Genomic DNA, 7,465 nt, shown 5'->3' on the forward strand with positions numbered 1-7,465 from the left:
AAAAAAAATTATTGCTTATAAATATGTTGACGAGTCGGTATGTATATAGCTAGTACAATAGCGGAGAGCATGAAATATTTTAGATTTATTGATAAACCTATGGCATGCACATTAGATAATGCTTCTAATAATTTGAAAGTTATTGACGAGTTAAAAACTTGATTATGTTTAAAACTAGATTATGTTTAATGAATGAAGATCATTTTCATGTTAGATATTCTGCACATATTTTAAATTTGATAGTATTCATTTGTTTGGAAATGGTTGTCTTAAAATGTGAATTGCTTGTAGTTGTATGTTTAAAAATAAAATAAAGGGTGCAATGGATAATTTTAAACGTAACTGTAAACAATTTGACCTTCCATATAGAAAAGTTCCAAAAGAAATTCATACTAGATGGAATTCTTTGTTTCAAATGTTTGAAGTTGCTGTTATATATCGTAAACCTATACAATTAGTTTATAATTCTTATAATGAGGATGTTAATTTAATGCTAGACGAAGATGGTTGGACTGAAGTAGAAGAACTTTGTAAATTTTTGAAAACTTTTTATCAAGCTACAAACACAGTATCTGCTCAATATACTCCAACTATTTCTTCTATTTTAGTAACTATTACTGCTATTTCTAAAGTACTTGCTGAATATAAAAAAATATGTCCTAACAAAAAGGCAATTGAAGCTATGATTGAAAAATTTTAAAAATATTATTTTTCTATTCCACAAATTCTTTTAACAACTAATGTACTGAACCCATTTTATAAAGAACATGGTACAGTGATGTTGGTTAGAAAATTATACAACAATTTAGAAATTGGACGTCATGAAAAACCATCAGTTGAAACTTGTTGTGCTAGCATAGTATCTACAGTTAGGAGTTTATATAACTTGTATCAAGTTATGGAACAAAAGATTGGGCCGATCGAACCTCCTACTTCTAGACGTAGATATGATGATTTAGATGACGAGATGGGCGAAGAACTTGGTCTTCAATGTTGTAAGAGTAATGATTTTGATTCGTATCTTTCGCAGGATTGGAAAAATATTAGAGATGAAACTGGAAAACAACAACTTTTATCATGGTGGGCGACCTGTATCAGACAATTTTCAAAACTTTCGAGGATGGTTTGAGATTTGCTATCAACTCAAGCTTCTTTAGTTGCTTCGGAGCAAGCTTTCAACGCAAGAAGATTTATAATAGGAGATAATCGGTATTCGTTAGCAAGGGATAGTTTGGAGATTTCGATATTATTTAGAGATTGGATAAATGCCGAACGAAGAAATTTTGGACTCTCCAAATTACCGCCCCATATTGAAGACGAAATAGATGAAATTTTTGAGAAAAATAGTGATGATGGAATGGAAGCAATGGAGGAACAAGGAAATAGACCGATTACGAAAGATTTATCCACCGAAGAAATAGAAAAATTACACCAAAAAAATTATAGACAATTTAGATATTAATAAGATTCTACAATAGAGATCTAATTCAAACCGAACCTTTCCTAGAAGGTAGCTGCGTAGATTAGATTTTCATTTAATATCTTTGTAATAAATGTACAATGTAAGAAATTTGAATAAATATAACGGCTATTCGCCTAATTTTGTTTTAAAATTTGTCTTTTGTTTGTTGTAATAATTTTGTTTGTTAGCAATTTTTTTAACTTCTTAAACTTATTAAAAATATTATATTAACTTAAACTTATATTTTTTATATTAAAATTTAAACTTTTTAAGATATATTAATAAATTATATAAGTTATTATATATATAAAACTTATATATTAATGCCATTTAAGTTAAGATATAGATAATTTAAATTAAAATTGTAAAACAAAAACTGTATTACTGTACACTATGTCATCTCTTCCGGTAATTCCGGTGTCGCTCCGGTCTACACCGGTAGCAAGCGGACCGGTCCGAACAATGAAAAAATTTTGGTAAGACCGATTCTAGCAGCAAAAACGATAAGGAAGTTCCGATACCGGTTTCAACATCGGTTAAACCGGTCCGGCATTCCGGTTCCAGTTCGTTGCCAGCCCTAGTGCAGACTTCATGGTCTTTTCTTCTTGAGACTTTCTTTATTTCAAAAAGTCCTTATACAAGTTAGACGCTGGATGCAGAAAAGTATTGATCAACCTATTTCATGTACATGTTCCAATGCTTTGTCAATCATCAATCTCTCTCTCTCTCTATATATATATGCCCAATAATTCTGAATCTGGGGAAAATTTCAAAGCAATTTCAATATGTCAAAGACGAAACTTGTGTATGTAAAACGGTGGTAGAAGGATTTTGGCTCTTGGCTCTTGGATCACCTAGGAGAAGCCGAACTAGTTCATTGAAAGTTTCTCCTTGAGCTCAAAAAAGTCCCGATCATCGGCCTAGGTTCCTTTCAAACCAACAAATTAAGACAAAATCACAACAATCATTGAATGGGTAGAAGAAGTCTTAGCATATTCATGTCAATACTAAATGGATCAAACGGTCATGACTCTAGCTTAATAGTTACTAACATACAACTCCAAATAAGAACACATGTTCTTTTTATTTTAATAAAAAATCTAGAGCCGATCAAGATATGCACCTTCGATCAGCAAGGAACTCAACAAACTCTTACATTTTTCTTAAACACAAAATTTATAAATATACAAGATCATTGCCAAGTTTCTGTACAACTAACGAAAAACAGAGAAAATGATGCATTGAAATTTGATAAATGCATGATCTTCTAAAGCTAAAGTGATACAAAAAGAAAGATATATTAAGACTTATGATGATTAGGTTTACATGACTCTATCCAGAGAACAAACATCAAACAAGAAAAGCAAGCAGATGACAGTTCCAAATTCAAACTACACGAAATTTAAGCTTAAGAGGAAAGAAATAAAACAAAGGCGAGAAATATTTTTTTACTAATTATGAATAGAAGAGGACAAATCCGCTAGATGAGAGGTGAATCTAAGGAAAATAAGGGATTAACTAATTCATGCTTTAAATTTCTAAACATCACTATAGCAATAATATGACCAAAAGCAGCCAATTCGCTAACATACTTAAATCAAAATGCAACAACACTAATTATAACTTTGATAGTTTGAAAAAATGTGAACGTGAGAAATATAATCCTAGTATGGTTGAATATTGACTACACATTATCTTATGTCAATAACAAGTAAATGAAGTGCTGAATTTAAAGAAATAAGGGAGAAAAGCGAAAAAAAAAAAAAATCACCTTTAATGCACAAAACTTAAAACAAAAAAGAAAGCAGCATACCATTTTCTTTTTTCTCTTCAAGATTTTACTAAACTCAAACACAAAATCGAACGCATATTAAGGTCTAGATATAAAGTGAATGGGAATTACCTTTTTAGAGCAGCGGACTAAGACGAGAAGTTATTCGGAATGAGTTTTCACACACACGACTCCTCTTTGAATAAATTTCTTTTTTTGATTTTCTTCTGATTTGAGATTAATTAAGGAATAGGAACTATGATACTTTTTTGGTTAAGCAATAGGAAATTAACACTTCAAAAACCTCTCAAATTCTCTACCACTTAACCTCTGCCTCAACAGGCGAATGTAACCCTCACTTTATAGGTTGAGTTTGTTGTAACAGCTCCTTTAAGAAGCTTCCAACAGATTCCAAATTTGAAACATTAAAAAGATGGGTCAAGGAGAAAAGATTAAAAATGGAGAAAGTTGACAAAGGAGATAAGGGTTATCCTATTTTTTAGATTGATTGGAAAGATGCATAAAATTTGAATGGCAAAGACAAATTTGGTGGTACGAACCTAATTTGTAGGTCTACAGTTTTTTATTTCTCCCAGGCTAACGGTGGAGATGAAGGGACTTTTTCAACCTTGAAATCACGCCGAGATAAGCTATTTGAACTCAAAATCAGGCGAATTTCTCCCGAGTGGATGGGGCGATGACAGAGGTTTGTTGGAGTTTCTCTGGGTGTTTTTGATGATGAAGGAGAAGGCGATCAAGTGTTAGGGGTGTTTAGTGTAAATTTAGGTTAATTGTGGTGTCTAATTGGGTTTAGATTCAAAACTGTTAAAAGCCATCCCCTGCTAATTTATTGGTTGAAAAATAAGTTGAATTGGTCCAAGTTAGCAAACAAATTAGTTTTGTAGGAAAAATCCAATCCTCCTCAATCACTTTCCACTAAATTAATTTAACAATGCTTCTTTAATCCTAATTAATTTTCTAAACATATACCTATAAAATAGGATGGTGTAATAATATATCAAAATATATTTAGAGTTTGAAATAGAAGCTAATACACCAATTTAAAATTTTGTAAGATGAAAGAAATAAACTATTCATAATAATGTTTTGAGTAAATTTATAAGGTAAGATACTAGTTGTTACTCTATACATATGAAAAGTCAAACTAAAGGAAATAATATTTTTAAAAGTGTTATAAGTGCCAAATTATATATAAAAAAATATTTTGACCAAGTATTTTGGACTTAAAAGCACAGGAAAATAAATTTTAGAAAAAAAAGAGTAAAAATTGAGTGACAACAATCTGAAGCTACATGTTGGTGGAGATGGACATAACTAAACCCCTCCCGTAATTGGTGAAGTTGTTGGATCCTAATGGGAAAATGTTTGAGCATGAAATATAATATGAATGGAATCCTATATACTGCATCATTCTTACAAGTGGGACATTATTGTCTTGCCCAAAAAAAAAATTAGGTGACAAAGAGAAACCAACTACCAAGCAAGATAAGAGAGTTGAAGCTACACAACAAGATAAACCCCATATGGCAAAGGAAACACATTCCATACCAGCAAGATCAGGATACTACTTTGGTGGAAGAGGGATTGAAGAAAAAAGATGGACAAAAATAATTGGAAGGGTAGTAGGTAAAGTTTTTCAAAGTCAAGAATGAGGAACGTGCAATAGTGAATATTTACAGCCCTATAGAGTTTCCTTTTATGTCTTTTTCAAAGTCAAGAATGAGGAACGTGCAATAGTGAATATTTACAGCCCTATAGAGTTTCCTTTTATACAGTTGACAATGGCGCATAATAGGTGTAGACAAGAGCATGTAAGAAAAGGTGTGGACATGGTGAGCCCTTCGAACCTTATGTCTTGATTAATGAAAATCATAGCATGGAATATACGAGGTCTAAATAAAGTCTCTAAGCAGACCAAAGTAATAAAATTTTTAGGTAGAATAATGTAGGATTGATAGCTATCATGGAACATAAGGTTGCAAAGGAACATGTCTCTAATATCAAGAGGAAAATAACTCCAGGCTATGATGATTACTTGAACTATGATGCAAAAGTTAAGGGAAGAATATAGGTTTTGTCGGACACAAGCACTATTAACTTTCAAGTGATAACCACTACATGGAAAACTGATTCTAGATCTCTAATTATTATAGGGATACTTTCTATATCTATGAATTCTATTGGATCCAAAATTAATACATTAGAAGAATCCTTTGGGTGTTCTACGTCGCACTGGTCTACAGTTTGTATACAAGACTTGATAGGAGGTCTTCATGGATGCTTTGAGTGTTATTGATGAAAGTCAACCAAGGTACACAGATAATTTTAGGAAACTTTAATACTATAAAAGGATCAGAGGACATGCTGTATGGAAATCCAGTTCAAGAATATGCAGTTGCAGATTTTAATGATATCATGTTGGAAATAGGATTAACTAAACTTTAAACATCTGGAAGGAGGTATACATGGAATAACCACATAGTCATCAAAATAGACTAGGTATTAGAAAATAGAGATTGGATGACCCAATTCACTTGTTTAAAAGTTGTAGTTATGGATCCACGATGCTTAAATCATTCTCTTTTGTATATTGAAATTAAAAGAAAACATTAAGAAAAGTCCAAGACTTTTCGGGTTCTCTAACTATTTGGCTGGCCACCCTAAATTTTTAAACTTATCCGAAGATGTTAGAGGCCACAAGGTCACAGAAAATAAATGTATGCTATATGGGGGAAATCAAGGGTAGTATAGCAGTAATGTCAGAGACTTCTCCAGAGTGGAAGAAGATGATGTAAACTATAAAAAGAAGTTGGAGGAGATTCAACATCAAATGAAAGATCTAACCGACGATGCTTAATTATTTGAAAGGGAGAGAGAGGCAAGATCAAAACTGGAGAACTGAGCTTCAATTAAGGACATACTACAATAAAAATCAAGGGTCAAGTGGCTATAGTTGGATGCATCAAATAATGCCTATTAACATGCTTGTATGAAAGAACGATGTGCCCAAACCATATTAGGACACTCACAACATTGGTTGGAACTCTAGTACACATAGAATATAATATTAAGGTTGAAATTGCTCTATTTTATAAGTAGATGCTTGGATTTAGAATTCACTATATACTTGTAATAAAAGAAGAGGTAATTCAATATGGCTATTTATTTTAAAGGGACCAACAGTTTATGCTCATCAGAACGAACTTAAAAAAAAAAAGATAAGAATAGCATTAAATGGTATAGATGACTAAAAATCCCTACGGTGTGATAGGTACAATCCTCTATTCCATAAGGAGAGTTGGTGACACGACCTGAACCAGGGCCTTATTGCAATGGGAAACTCAAGCCCAACAAGGATCGAAGATCGCCCCGCTACCCAATCCAACTAACCAACATATACCTTGAGTCGGATAAATTCCAGACATATAACAAGATTGAGAGATCAATCAACGCAAAGACTTTAGGATAGGTCCAAGACCATTACCAACCCAAACAAGTCTAACCATTTAATGCTCAACCTATAACCATAACAAAACCAAGTCCATATCTATACCATAACAAAATGGAACGATCATAAATCAAATACAGTCATATGGTATCAGCCTTAATACCAATACCAATGCCAAGGCTGATAGTACTGTTGACACCACCCATACCAACCCTTATTTGGAACTTGTAATCTATCGCTCAAATAATCAATCTAAGTGGCAACAGAAAGACCGCAATCCTGGCGTTTGTAAAAATGAAATAATCCATATCTTGAAATTAATGTAAGAGTTGTACAATTTATGAAATGAAACTAAATCATGATACTTACAGGCTACCACTGGATTGTTGAGCTATTCCTTCAACATATTCTACATCAAATGGATTACCCATTTTATCTTGGTATGCTTCACTCGTCGACCAATCAGTACAAATCTTTTGGTCCAAAAAGTCACTTATATCAAGGTAAGTAGGTAATATTTTGACCAGCTTTTGTATCTCAGATGGCGACCCAAAATATCTCTTTCACGATATCAAGTCATAAACTTAGATGCACCTCTCTTTTAGAACAACAACAGCCAACACCCAATGAGACTCATTACTACAATTGATTGGGATGTACACTTCTTCTTCCAAGTGTCAAGGTAAGCCAGCTAGAATGCTAAAACCTTTGATGATGTTGATTAAACATTTCTCATTTTGGGGAACTTCTAACTGTTGTTGAC

At 32.6% G+C, this 7,465-nt stretch overlaps 1 long non-coding RNA gene across 1 annotated transcript; it reads right to left on the reverse strand.

The window, feature by feature from the left end:
* Positions 1–1,797: 1,797 nt before the first annotated feature.
* Positions 1,798–4,242, reverse strand: LOC124887339. The gene is made up of 2 exons (XR_007044867.1): positions 3,366–4,242; positions 1,798–2,390 (listed from the first exon to the last, which is right to left on the reverse strand). It is a non-coding gene; the product is annotated as an uncharacterized LOC124887339 (long non-coding RNA).
* Positions 4,243–7,465: the final 3,223 nt, after the last annotated feature.

Source organism: Capsicum annuum, chromosome 9 (genome assembly GCF_002878395.1).
Source record: "Capsicum annuum cultivar UCD-10X-F1 chromosome 9, UCD10Xv1.1, whole genome shotgun sequence".
Taxonomy (NCBI): Eukaryota; Viridiplantae; Streptophyta; class Magnoliopsida; order Solanales; family Solanaceae; genus Capsicum; species Capsicum annuum.